Below are 15,201 nucleotides of genomic sequence, written 5' to 3'. Positions count from 1 at the left end.
TTCAAAACTCTACTCTGTCCATGAAATCTTGGACAAATCTGTTTTGCCGCTTTATTTCACAAGATGTCTGGGCGTTCCGTAAGGTATGAATTACAAATAAGAGTTCCATATACTCCACAGGGCCGGCGTAGCCTATCACGTAGCCTATTTACGGCTACTATTTACGTAGCCTATCACGGCTAACCCCCCCAAAAAAACGGCGTACGCAAATGGCAGCTGCGGCGGCTGCCATTTGCGTTCCCTATTTTTCGCCATTCTAGCCTACGTAAATATTTACGTAGGCTTTTACGGCGAAAAAAAATGGAACCGCAAATAGCGTAGTGGGAGCTATTTGCGTTTCTTTTTTTTCGCTGTAAAAGCCTACGTAAATATTTACGTAGGATAAAATGGCGGGGAAAAAAGAATGCAAATAGCGCCCACTACGCTATTTGCGGTTCCCTCTTTTTTTTCGCCATAATTGCCTACGTAAATATTTACGTAGGCTAGAACGGTGAAAAATAGGGAACGCAAATGGCGGCCGCTGTAGCCGCCGCCATTTGCGTACGCTGGTTTTTTTTTGGGGGGGGTAGCTGTGATAGGCTACGTAAATTCTTACGTAGCCTATCACGGCTGCAAAGACGCCAATGGTGGCAGCAGCAGCCCGGCCGCGGCCGGCCAGGAGACCAGCCGCCGCTGCTGCCAGAACCACTGCCACCGCCGCCAGAACCACCACCGCCACAGAATCCGCCGCATCCACCCCAGGTAAGTGCCGTCCCGGGGGATTCCGCAGGGGGGGGCAGGAGGCCATTCCACCACGGATTCTGGGGGGCCGGATTCTAAAGAATCTGGCCTCACTGGAATCCATGGCGGAATTCTCTGCCATCCCTAATTTCTGGATGTATTTCTCCAAATGCATGCATTCTTCTCCCCTTTATTCAAGCATATCCATGCACACGTTTCAAATGTATGCATTTTTCCATGCATATTTTTCAAACACATTTCTTTTGGTCTGCAGATCATATTGAGAGCTCGGAAATGTGCAGATTTTGAACGCAAACTGTGTCTGAGTCTGCGTTCGTAGGGATTAATAGACTCATCCCCGCCTGCCTCGCACACTGCTCACTGGATCCCCTCCAGCTGCCCAACCCCACATGCCATTTTGCAGTTTGGCAAGGGACCAGGGATCCCCGCGCTTGCGTGACTCAGCACAGACCAAGTCGGGCAAGCTCAGGCATCCATGGACTGGGGTCTGGGGGGCTGAGCTGGCGAGAAATCATGGGGCCTCAAACCCAACTTGACATCCCTATGTGTTTGATCCAGATGTGTGAACTGGGTACATTCTGATAAAAAAATGAACTGAAGCTGATTTCTCATATGTCCTTACCCAGAGATCCTAGGACAGCTCATGCTGCCATGGCAAAAACAATTGAAAAGGTGGCAACCAGTAGGGCAGGGCTGTATGGGGAGGGGGTGGAGGGTGCCTGCCCCAAGCAGCACAACGTCTTGCACCGCCCCTGATACTCAAGCATGGAGGGGGGACAGGGACTGCCCCTGATATCCAGGCACTACGCAGATCATTGCCATGGGGGTGGGAGGGGGAGCTATATACAAGCAGCTGTATGTGTATAGGCCCCTCTTTCCAAAGTTCCATTCACCACATGGATTCTAGGCAGCAGGCTAGAAAGTGTGTAATCTGAGTGGTGCCAGTGATCGTGGTTCTGCTTGATGGGCAGCGTGTTGTAGTGTTAAGTGTGTTGGCCTAGGAAGAGGAGGCCTGGATTCAAATTCCCACCAACCATGAAGCTCGTGGCTGGTGAGCCTGTGCCAGTCATGACCTCTCAGCCTAACTTACCTCACAGGGTTATTGTGAGGATAAAATGTGTTGGGGGGTGGGGAGAGCTAAGTACAATGTCCTGAGTTCCCTGGATGACAAACTGTGCACAAACAAATGTAATAAATTAATATGGATAGGAAAGTACTTTCATCACATTTTTTCACCACCCTGAGAAGTACTAGGGAAATTAACAACTGCAGAATATGTCAGTAAGTGTGTTGAGAGAGAGGGGACCTAGTAGCCCTCACAAAGATTTCTTGTTCTCTCCTGTCACTCCAGTTTTCACTCTGTATTCTGTATTCACTGCCTATAATATGGAGTGGAGGCACCCGATTGTGGAATGCCCTTCTGATGCTAGGTGAAGACCTTTTTATTTGCATTTTGGCTCTTGAATCGTAAACTCTTTCTTTCTTTCTTTCTTTCTTTCTTTCTTTCTTTCTTAGTTCTTACTGGAATGTGCTTGCTTCTATTATATATTTGTACTCTGCTTTTATGCTGCTTGTTTTATCTGGTTTTAAGTTTTTATGCTTTTGTTTTACTTCTTTTTATGGTCTCAATTATTCTTATAAACTGGCCAGAGAACTTGGGTTATTGGGTGGCTTAGTGGTCAAGATGCTGAACTGCAGACCGGAAGGTCGGCAGGTCAGCAGTTCGAGACCCGAGTGCTGTGTGACGGAGTGAGCTCCCGTCTTCAGTCCCAGCTTCTGCCAACCTAGCAGTTCGAAAGCAAGAAATTGCAAGTAGATAAATAGGTACCGCCTTGGCGGGAAAGGTAACAGCGTTTCGTGCACCTCGGTGTTCTGTCACGCCGGCCACATGACCACGGAAGCGTCTTTGGACAGCGCTGGCTCTTCAGCTTAGAAACGGGGATGAGCACCGCACCCTAGAGTCGGACATGACTGGTTGGGGACACCTTTACCTTTTACCTTTTATTTAGACAGGGCCAGCATCAAGAGTAGGCATGGTCAGACACCTGCCAAGGACCTACACCCCAGCAGGGGCTCACTGACAAGAGCCCATTCGAGTTGCTCCTCCTGTTCCTCACCATTGCAACCTGCTTGTTCACCCACCTGTTACTTTGGCCTGTACTATGGTGGTGATGAAGAGGAGGAGAAGTAGTTTCTGCTGCCTATTTGCTCCCTGGCTCTCTGCCCATCAAGCACGTGAGTGGTAGCAATGATGAGAAAAAGGAGGAAGAGCAGTAGTGGCTGGTGATAACAGTGGTGAGAAGGTAGACTCACTGAAGATATCCATTGACGGTGTATTGCCCAAGGACCCTCAAAAATCTGGAGCTATAGATATAAAACTTCAGATTCTGCACAATTTCATTGACCTTTGTTTTGACAAAAAGTAAGTACTGGGTTCATGCTCTGTGATAGGGCAAATGCTACCAACGAGTCAACGACAATGTGAGTAGGCAAGGACAAGACCTTGAGAACCTTGCTTCTAATGGTACAGTCACCTGGCCTGCTTACAGCATGGTAGGCACTTAAAACATACAGAAAGGTAACTCTAACTATGTAAAAACGAGCAGCGCTGGAGTATGATGTTTCCCAGCCAGCAGGAGGACACTTTGTCCCAAGACCATCCAAACATACACTGTATGATAAAACTTTGCCTGCACTCAGTGGCATTGCCATTTTGAGGGATCCCTGCTCAAAATGCCTTCTGACATTCCTCAATGCTGCACCACTTTATCTTGCTTGTCCCCCTCCACCTACCAGGTAGCAGGAAAGAAAGTAATGGGTCCCCATTTTCTTCTTTTATTTTGTGTGTGTGTGTGGGCTGGCGGGGGGGGGGGGTAGAAAGAAAAAGAGACTCATACCTTCCCTCCCTACGGCTAGGTAAGCAGGAGCAAAGGGAACAAATGGGTCCCTTTTTATTTATCTCTTTAAAACATTGTATAGAGGTTATCAGGCAAAACAAAAAAACGTTGCAGGGACTGCTGCTGGTGTGCTGCTATTTACCCCCGCCCCCCAGGCTGAGGGATCCAAGACACATGCTTCGTAATCTGGCCCTAGTGGTGCCTGTACACGCACGCGTGCACACACGCACACACACACGCACACACGCTGTGGGGGAATCCCAAACCTGGCACCATAGCTGGATATGTTCAAGCAGATGTAAATATGAGCCCAAAATCCAGACAAAGGGTGGGTGGGTAGGGGGGGAGAAAGAAAACAACTTACAGATTTGGAGATCTGGACGTTCATTTCTCAATGTTCCCCATCAGATATATTCGTAAATGGATGCTTTTAAAAGTGCTCAGGACCATCCAGATGATCCCACGTTTTGGGACTGGGGTATACTGTATACAACTCGAAACTGAACACTGGGAAATTATTCACAAACCGAGAAGCACTACAAGGTTACAGGATGAACAGTGCACCTCTCTGACCTACTATCTCGAGCTACATTAAATATGTGTGTGCAACTGCTCAATTGTTTTAAACTATCTGAACTTACCATAGGTAGGGTCACAAAAGCCCCTTGAACATATCCAATTCAAACGATCGAAAACGAAAATGAGAATGCGTTTCTTTTTCTCTCTTTCTTTTTAGCTCTATCTATTTCTGTTCTGGTTGGAAATATTTTCCTGAAGTATTGTTCTGGCGTGTGTGTGTGTGTGTGTGTGTGTGTGTGTTTGCCCTGGTGTCCTAGTGGTAGATTTAAATTGCAAGGAGAGGGAGGAAACCTGCAGATTTAACTGGGACACAGAAAATTCATGAAGGCTGCAGGACAAAATGAAATGCATTCATATAAGAGTTGAATAGTTGTGGGGAGGGGCGGGAGTTGAAAGTCAGCAGAGAACACAGTGAGCAATTTATTTATTTATTTCCCTTGCTGAGTGCTTGTCTAAAAAAAAAATCAGCTTTTGCAGTAAGTTAAAGTCCCAGGTGAGCTAGGCCTAGTTCCCTTTCTGTTACTATGACAACGAATTTTTACCGCAGTCCCAAAGTCCCTCCAGAACTCACACATTCATGCCTTGAATTAGAACTTTAAAGGAGAAAGATGTATATTTTTCCCAAGGTTTACCAACAAGAAAAGCAAGTGACGGAAAAATAAGGCCAAAACCCCCACCACCACCCCTCCTCAAAATACCACACACACATACAACAGTGTTACATCTCCAATAAAACCTTAGTTTTGTCAACTTCCTAAACTGTGGACTCTTTTTTATCACCCAACAGACACAAAGGAAATATTTAGGCATCTGATTCATTTATGAGCATTCTTAAATAAACTGTAAAAGTAACAGGGAGAAGGAGAGGGTAGAACATTTACTATGATAAAATATTATCATCCCAAACAGTTCTTGAAAATAACTATGTTTTGTTTTTTACTGCATTAACAGATTTATATTTTAAAACCACTGGTAAATATAGAGAAAGCAATTTTCAGCATATTTCCCCTCCACAGTGTGTTTCGCAGTGGGATTATTAAAAAGCAAAGTTGCTTTATCCTTCATGTCATGTCTGTTGCAGCTTCTCTTTGTGGTTCATACAGAATATACAAACCTCTTTGTGTGACTGATATTGAAGCATTCATACACAGTCTTCCTGCCTCCGCTACCCGTTAACTCCATTGTGTGTTAAATTCAAGTTGAGAAAGACAGATAAAAGCACCCTTGAAGTGGGACAATGCAACCTTTGAGAATGAATAGATCGCACCAAAAATCTTACAGATGTCCGTGGCTTATGGGTGGCCACATGAGACAAGAAAGGCAAATGTTGGCCCTTGGCTATCTGTCTGTCTGTCTGTCTGTCTGTCCGTCCGTCCGTCCGTCCATCCATCCATCCATCTATCTATCTATCTATCTATCTATCTATCTATCTATCTATCTGTCTATTCATGCACTTAAGGTGGCCAGGTGCCCTCTTTTAGAGGGGACCACCCTCAATTCGAAGGGCTGAGAGAGGCCTGTACTCTATTTTGAAGGTGTCTTCTAATTGAGGGTCTGTACAGTCCAAGTCTGGTTTGAAGATAAAGAACCTTCAGAAGGAAGAACTGAGCCTTGAATTCTTATATTTATCTATTTATAGTGTTTTATTTCACCCTTCAGCCAAAAAAGGTTCCCAAGGCAGCTTAGAAACGTACAAAATAAGAGGCCCATCAACCACACCTGGACAGGAGACTGAGAAAGACACACAGCTCACCTGATCACAGTCTTTCAGACTATGGTGAGATGTAGTGTATTTCTATTTAAATTATAATAAATAATATTTTCTAAATTTACAGCTATACAATGATATTGTATAGCTGTAAATTTAGAAAATATTTATTTTATAATATTATTTTATAATAATAAATTATTATTATTATTATTATTATAGTTGCATTGTAGGCAAGGTGGTGTCCCCTTTTGGGGTGATTCATAAGTGGTCATCCTAATGCACATTATGTACCAAGGGAGGCTCTGAAATTGCAAATCAGCTTGCTGCGGGGTTACAAGCTTTTGGGGTTTGGCTCCAAATTAGTGTCCTCACATTGCCTGAGGGAAGGAGTTAAATCTTGGCATGAGGAGCAGAGGGAGAGACCCATAAATATTGAGGGCTAGAGGTCCCCACTACTGTAGGTAAGGCCAATTGATAAAGAGAGGAAGTGGGGTTGCGCTAGGACCCAGCAGCTGTTTGCAGCATCTTGCTTGCTGCAACTTGGGAGCAGAGCCTGGATGTAGAAGGAGGAGCCGAGCTGAGCTTGTGTGTGTGTGTGTGTGTGTGTGTGTGGAGAGAGAGAGAGAGAGAGAGAGAGGAGGTTGAAAGTGAAGAGCATGAGCCCTGAACAATGAGCCTTGTTTCTACTACTATCCTGCAACACTCACGAAGTGTGCCTTTTTGAGTACAGATGGGATTCCTTTTGAATGGAATTTCTAATTTAATATCAGCATCCTCGGCCACAAGCAAAAAGTCAGGCTGTTTTGACCAGGTCCCTTCCGTAGGAAGCTACCTTATACTGAATCAGACCACTCCATCTAGCCTGGCATTATCGACACTGACTGGCAGCAGCTCTCCAGAGTTTCAGGCAGGAGTCTTTCCCGGATCTACCTAGAAGTGGCATAATTTGAACCTGGGACTTTCTGCATGCCAAGCATGTACTCTTGCCACTGAGCAATGGCCTTAGCCCTTACTCCCCTTTCTGAAGCTTTTAACCAAGGGTGCACAACTTTTTTCAGTCCTGGGGGCAGAATCGAGTGATGGTTGCGGTGCCAGGGACTATATATGTATGTAGCTGTGAATTTGTACACGCACACACACGAGTGGGGGAGGCCTGATGGTCACTTCCATCCCAGCAATCCTGCACAAGATCACTTGGGTGAAGGTGTTTTAGGCTGCTTTGCCTAAACTCCCCTCTCTGTCTTTGTGACTCTGACCAGCACTGGTGCTTCTGTGGCATGGAAGTAGCGATCCTAGCTGCTTCAGGGTTGCAGAGGGGTGTGGTGGGGAAGGATGACGTCTGTGCAACAGGCATCTGCAGGCCACAGGCAGCCCATGGGATGTGCGCCCCTGTTTTAAACCATCCCGTTTTTTCCTGCCCATTCTGTCCGTGTCATTAGATTTTGCTTTTTGTGTGAGAGGCTGCCAGCTGAGAAAATACAGCTATAATAACTGTACACATGGGAGGAGATGGAAACACACAGGAAACATGGAGAAGCTGAGAAAAAGAGGGAAATTACCCTGCACTGTGGATACATTAGAAAGAGAGGCTTGGGATAGAGGGAGTGTAGCTCAGTGGCAGAGCACGTATGTGGCACATATAAGGTTTGCGTTTCAATCACCATCATCTCCAGTTGAAAAGGGTTGAGGTAGCAGGTGATGAAAAAGACCTCTGAGACCCTGGACAGCTGTTGCTAGAAAAGACAGGACTGATGTAGAAGCGTGAATAGTCTGATCTGGTACAGAACAGCTTCCTATGCGTAAGAGATTTTTTTAGAAAATCACAAAGTGGTGCCAAGCTCCACTTCCTACAATAGGCCCCACCTTTGAGCTCCCAAACTCCACCCCACAGGTTTCAGGCTTTGAGCCTCATATCCTCTGCCTGACATTGTCTGTTGTCTACTTTTACTAACATCGATACTTTCATTTATTTATCTAAAGAATCTTTAGCCAAAAAGGCTCACAGAGCAGCTTACAAATATCAGTAATAAGACTGTCCCTGCCTGGCCTCAGGCTTACCATCTAAAAGCCATGGCACACAAGAAAAAGTTGTAGAAAATATATTCTAAAGTCCTGCCTGGCAACAAGTTTTAACAGGAGCTCTGTTTTGAATAGGGATGTACATATTCATTTCAGTTTGCTTTTGAACAGGATTTCCCCAGTTTTCACCTCTCGGACAGAATGCGGACTTGAACGCAATCTATGGTCAAACTCCATACATTTTCGAGCTTGCAATGTGATTCACGGATGGACACCCCCCCCCCCAAATGTGTTTGGCAGTAGGGGCGTACAAATTTTGTTAAATCTGTTCTATCAGTGTTTTGCAGGTTGTCAGACATCTTTTGTTCCATCATCCACTCACTAATGGAATCGGCGGGTTTTTTGAACCAGAATTTCTTTCTACTTGCACTAATTCACATTCACACTAATATGCATTAGCGCTAATGTGCACTTGCACACTTGCGATGCAAATTAGTGCTAATGTGTATTAACTACCACCACCATCCCGTGAAAAAATAGTCTGGAAATCTGTGGAATCCACATGACTCAGAAAAAGCTGATCCACTGTAGAATCAGCAGGTCAGATTCATAGAGCCTGGATTTGTTTTATAGTTCAGCTGATTGCTCGAAGTTGTTTCTGTGCATGCTATCGGTTTGTGTGTTTTTTTATGTTTTTAAATTTTGCATATTGTATTTTTAATGTTTTTAACCTTTGTAAACCACCCAGGCAGCTTCAGCTGTGTGGCAGTATAGAAATGTAAACAACAACAGATAAATAATCAAAATCTGAACTCATTTCAATCCGTTGCAGATTTCTTTGATACCCTTATTTGACAGCATGCATACATTTGAAAGGTGTGCATGAAAAAATGCATACTTCTAAAAAATGCATTCAAACACACTTTAATCAATGGGAGCAGAATGCAATATGCACAATTTTTATGCAAATGGTAAAAAAATCTGATATTGAAAATGAGACAGAATGAGCTTTAAGGCAGAATTTGGAAATCTTCGACAAACTTGAGTTTTGCTTGTACAAACATCCCTAATTTTCAGTTGAGCTACCCAGCAGCATAAACATAGCACCAAATTGAGCTAAAGGTGGGTGTAACTAAGGTCAAACTACACATGATATTAATAGCATGAATACTAAGGATGTTAGAGAAATCTGTTTAGGGGTGGACTTTTCCTAGGTTTGGGCCCCAGACTTCATTCGTTTCCTGCTATGGTGCCCGAATTGGTCTGCGGTGAGATGGGCCAGTCCATGGATTTTTCTCGAAAAAATTTTGCAAATTTTTTTCACAGCTTCCACAATTTGTGCAAATGTCTGAGCAATTTACAGGTGCATTTGCCCAAATTGCTCAGAAATCTGCCCAAAAATGCACACAAAAAGGTCCTGGGAACTTGGCTCGCAAACACAAATCAAATTGTATCTGCCGCGGAACTCCGTCAAGTCAAAAAAGAATCAGATTTCCTAGTGACAGACATCTCTAGTGAATACGATTCAGTGGCTCATGATGTAGTAACTTCTCAATTGGGTTACTATAGTGCATTACGTAAGTGGGGCTGCCCTTGAAGATAACCCAGAAGCTTCAAGTAGCACAGAATGTGGCAGCTGGAATTGTAATTGGTATAACTGGACAGAATTGTATCACACCAGTTCTGAGGGCACTGCACTGGCTGCGAATTCATGCCCAAGCCCAGTTCAAGGGGCTGGCAGCCTTAAAGCCCTAATCAGCTTGGGGCCCCAATCTCTGCAGGATCACCTCTCCCTATACCATCTTCCCCATGACTAGTTTGACATTATCCAGGCAGGTTTTTCTTCAAGTAGCCTGGGCACATTTTGCGACAGCAAGGAAGAGAGCTTTCTCGGGTGCGGCACCCAGCCTACGCAACACCCTCCCAGAGGAGATGCGATTGGCAACAGCATTGCAATGGTTTTGGCACCAACTGGGAACCATTTCATTTACCCAGGCATTTTAATTGGTTGCTTGTGGTCTGTTCTGTTGTGATTCCTGCTTTCTTTGTTTTTATTATGATGGTGCGGTTTTAGTGTTTTCTAGTATCATGTATTATTTTGATTATACTTGTATACTACGCCAGTATCCAAAATGATGAAGGATAGCTATATATAAACACACACACCCCTCTATCTATCTATCTATCTATCTATCTATCTATCTATCTATCATGCATATTTTTGTAATGTAAATAGCTGTTTCCAAATCTGTTATTTGCTTTGCAAGTGCAGCACCAATGAGTTGTCCCTTGAATTGCAAATAGCAGCTTCCAAGATGCATTTCTTTGCTGGGAACATGGCAGAAGCAAAAACATTAAACTCCCCCTCCCCACTTTGACCCCCATGGTCCTGAGTATGCTCAGGCTTCTCCACAGCTGATATTTTTGATTTACATGGCTTTCCTCCCAGGGGCTTTTCTGGCCCCATTGCCAAAGCACATGGCAGGAGATATGCTTTTTTAGCCTCTCTAGGTAGCTAGTATCTATTTTAAAAAATGAAAGAGCTGTATAAACTCAGTCTTTCAGCCACCCCATGGAATTCAGTGACAGTGTTCAGGTTCAGCCCAAGACACTTTCCTGCCTGAGTGGAGCCGTAAATGGTGCCACCCACTTACCCAAATCAAGGTGCATTGTAACCAAAGCCAGCCGTGTTAATCTGGCACATGAGGCAGAAAATCCCACAGGCAACTCTCCCCATCCATGGCAGAATAAACTAAATAAGTAAGTAACAATGTGCTGGCCTTTCACAACACCCAAAAAACTGCTGCTTGAGGCAGCTGCCGCACTTTGCCTAATAGCAGGACCAGCCCTGACAGTGCAGATTCTGAAGCTGACTACATTACAAACTGTACATTAGTACAGGAGATGCTGATCAGGTGAGTCCTTTGAGGAATTTGGACCCATCACATTTTTCAAGCATCCCCCAAATCAACATAGTTCAAATGAAGTTGCCAGCTGGAACATCTAATCGTCCAAAGCCTTCCAACAAACTGCTAAAGTGAACCAAGGGCTACATGAAGGCTGCACTCATTGCCTCCCAAGATAAACAGGTCAGCAAGAGGGAGACCAAGCTGGCCTCATATATTGGCCAGAGAGGTAGCAGCTGCAGGGAGCTTGCTTCCTTCCTTCCCTGCCAGAAAGAATACTTACAAGCAGCGGTGTAGTGGAGGCAGGGCTCATGGGGACGAAGCCCTGGCACTTTTTCATTAGCAGGGACTCTGATGTCATCTTCCACCCCCTCAGAATTCCCTGTTCCCTCTGAGCTTAGCTGCAATCCTCACTGTAGCTGTGGGGGGAATGAATTTTCCAAGCCACAATATATTGTTCCATGTTGGAATGCAAAGTCTTTGGGATGACTTGGTCTGGAATGGGCAATGAAGACCTATTCGCTTTACCAAAGACGTGCTCCTGGTGGAGATGAAAACTCCTAGAACTGGTTTGTTGATATGGATCGACACAGCTGCCTGAATTTTTTGGACTGCCCTTGGAGACAGTCACAATGAGCTCCTGCATTTGCAAATTTACCACTACATCACTCTGTGTGTGTGTTTGTGTGTGTGTGTGTGTGTTTGTGTGTGTGTGTGTGTGTAGTTCAATCCAGCTGGGTGTGTGGATGTTTCAGTTGGAGGGGGAGGGAGGGAGATATAATGAAGGAGCTTAGGGAAGGCTAATGGGTAATGTTGGGGTGCTAAGGGAGCGTGCAAGGGGGCTGTTTAAATTAGAAGGGATCTGTCCATGAGGGCTGAGTTGAGACGGTGACGCTTCCACAGAGTATCATATTTTGAAAACCTAAAATGTTTGTGTGTGAGTGAGTGAGTAAGTGAAAAAGATTTGAACACCCCTGCCTTTTTTTCTCAGACGTCCAATTGAAATACCACTGCCTTACTCTCAGCGCACTGGTTTTGGATCCCAGTTGAAGGCTGTATATCTTACAAGGTTGTACAATCTTAGAAGGGGTGTGGCTGTGAGGGGGCGTGGCTGTGACTGTCAGGAAGGGACCCTGCACTTCTGAATGTGCCACTACACTACTGCCTACAAGAACTTTGAAACTAAGAACTGGGCCTGAGTTTTGTTTTGTTTGTTTCCCCCCGCACCGCAATCCCTCTTCCTTTTATGTTGTGTCTTTTAGATTGTAAGCCTGAGGACAGGGACTGTCTCATTATTAGTGTTTGTCAACTGCTTGGGGAAGCTTTTCTGGCTGAAGAGTGGGGTACAAATGCTGTAAATAAATAAGCAGTAAGCTGCCCTTATTGTAATTAAAACACACACACACACAGCATGCTGACTTGGTTCAAGATGCCCGTCCCGTATTTATTTTGGTGACTCTCTGAGAAATATCTCCAAAGACTCCAATCGCTGCAAGTGATGCTTACCCATCATCACAACAGCAGCTCATCAACCATTTTCCAAACACCCCACCTTAAATCACATGGAATGGTTAGCATTTGAGCTTCAGTGGGTCATTGCCTACACTCTGCCTTATTATGGCTGTTTTATTTGCTTTAAACCCCAGTAGAAACATTAAAGTGCCTAATTTTCTTCCTCTGGCTTTAGACTTTTTAAAGCACTCACACATGCACAAGTTTCTTTTTTAATCTTTCCTTTACTTGAACCATGTCACTCGTTCCCTCCCCTCTTTTCAGATATTTTCCAGCCAGTCTCTTAACTATAACTAAGCAACAGCCATATAAAAGCGTTCTGTGCATTCATATATATATCCAGATATTTTACATGCTCGCATCTGGTAAAGGCATTAATATTTACTGAGGTATTACAATAAAAATGACTTTGGGGAAGAGGAAGCAAAGAGGAGGCAAAGCTTAGCACCACAGAAGTATGATTTAGGGGGATCAGGAGAGTCACAGAAGGGTTTTTCCTGGTTTTTATATAATTAGAAAACAACTTTCACACCTTTTGTTCTTGACAAAATTCATGTAGGCCTTGACATGGGTGCCAATTGTGAACTGGCCCGCCTTGCTTCATAAGGATTGTTTCAGCTGTGACTCAGACTCTTGCCGCCACATGTGGAAAGATATGACTTGCTTCATGACATATTTCAATCTTTCAGGCGCTTGAGGGAAGCCCAGCCGATTTGAAATGCGTGCCTCTCAAGAAGGATTCCAGGCCTGCTGAAACCTTAGGCCTCTCAAGACAGTCAAATACACAATTAAGTGAAATTCGGGGGGGGGGGGTTGGGGAGAGGGGAGGGCTTCTCTCTTGACAATGCAAGGGGCCAAGGTGATGTAGTAGATAGGACACTGAATTTGAATATATTAAACAGAGGTCTTTCACTCACTGAGGCAGTAAACATGGTTAGGTAGGGATTCACGTGACTGAATGATCCAGCACACAAGAAATTCCCTGCAGATAGAAAATTAGACTCTAGGAAGAAGGGATATAAATGTACTAATAAATAAATAGATAAATAAAGGTTCTAATTTAGACATCCCCCTGACAAGCTGGTTTTCTATCTGGAAGAGGTTGTTTATTTTATTTTTGTAGAGAGGAGTCATGCCTACAAGTCTATTGCTCATTGCTGTAGCTCAGACATAATGGGAAAACATGGTTTCCTGCTATATGAACAAGCCAGAGCAAATCTTCACAAGTTTCAGGCTTCCAGACTTCCCCCCTCTTCTCTTCTGCATGCCAGGAGGAAGAGACTGGAAGCTTCTGCTTCCATTTTTCAACCAACCATGGTTCCCTATGACATCCAAACATGTGGTTTGTTTAAGCTATGGTTCAAGGACAAGCCATGATATGAAACGATGGTTTGATCCAGGCTTGTTCACATTAATCATCTGGGTTGGCTCCAGAGGGTGGTAAAGCTGTGTGTTTGCCAAGCCCCCAGAGGGCCCACCTGCCCTAACTGTGCTACCATTTCCACTTTGCACAGAGCATCCGAGAAGATCAAATGCAGTCTAAGACAATTCTCAGCTTGCATGTCCTGTCTCTTCAAGGTTAGGGGGGCCCACTGAGGGTGCCATGCTAACCATATTTTATTCTAACCACCTTGCCTCCCCGCCCTTCCCTTCCCTCCCCATCCCTTTATCCTTTTGTGCCATGTCTTTTTAGATGGTATGCCTGCAGTCAGGGACTACCTTGTTTTTATTGGTTGCATGAAGCCTCTCCAGAAACCTCTTCCAGCTGAACAGCAGGATACAAATGCTTTAAATAAATACATATATACATAAACAGGCAAGGCAGGCTGTATTACATTGCTGGTGTGGAAAGAGAACAGAAGTAGGGCTGTTAGACTAGGCTGTGACTTACATTTGCTGTAGTGCAATATTGACACATTTATCCTCTTTGATTGCCCTGTACTTTGGTTCCCAATCTAAGTTCCAACCTCCCAAAGGACCATTGCCCTGCTTTATTCAGCAAGGTAGCATCTGCCAAAAAACCCTACCCTGATACCACGTAACTGGAGAACGGCCATCTAACAACACTCTGCTTTTTCCTCCCAAATAGTTATTAAGAAGCTACCGGGAGTATACAAGGGAGGGAGGGAGAGAAGAAGAGAGACAGCACATTATGAATCATCTCCTTTCCGTATAGCTCTATTAATGGCTTTGGAAACGACATCGGAGAAATCGTAGAGTGAAGGGCTAGCCTCCAATACCACCACTAGGGATGTTGGTGAAATCCACAATGGAATCAAGTGAGTTTGGATTTCTATGAATCCAATCTGTGGATTCCACAGTGGACTGGCTTTTTCCAAGGCGCACAGATTCTGCAGCGGACTGGTTCTTTACTTTCCAGAAATTTACACAAATTTTAGTCATAGGAAAATACATAAAATAAAAAGTGCCAGCCCCAAATCTGCATTTTCCCCATTGGCTGCCTTTTCCCCATGAAAATACATATTTTTTGGGGATTTGTGCATTTCCACAAGTGCAAATTTGCGCAAATGTGAATTTCCGCAAATTCGGGAAATTGTCAAAAATCCCATTTCATCAATGAACAGATGATGGAACAAAAGGCATCTGATAATCCACCAAATGCAGACGGAACAGATTTTACAAAATCCCTAACCACCGCCAGAAGGAAAGTCTGAGAATAATGACTTTGGATCATTCACGTGAGCGTTGGGGCTGCCAGCTTTTAGATCAGGGAGATGCACAGCCATTCCCGATCTCATAATGGAGGGGTAGGTAACATGGTGGCCATGGCCACCAATTTACACCCCAGAAATCTTTCTTGGTGCCCAGTAGGGTG

At 44.4% G+C, this 15,201-nt stretch overlaps 1 protein-coding gene across 2 annotated transcripts in view; it reads right to left on the bottom strand.

Moving 5' to 3' along the window:
• EBF2 (EBF transcription factor 2) overlaps nt 1–15,201 on the bottom strand; it is a 387,225-nt gene that overhangs the window by 127,863 nt on the left and 244,161 nt on the right. The window lies entirely within an intron of this gene.

The sequence above is a fragment of the Heloderma suspectum genome, chromosome 6 (assembly GCF_057233095.1).
Source record: "Heloderma suspectum isolate Gila_16-S chromosome 6, 16-S_ref, whole genome shotgun sequence".
NCBI lineage: Eukaryota > Metazoa > Chordata > Lepidosauria > Squamata > Helodermatidae > Heloderma > Heloderma suspectum.
Note: the sequence above shows the minus strand (reverse complement) of the source record. Positions and strands in the feature narration are given on the sequence as shown.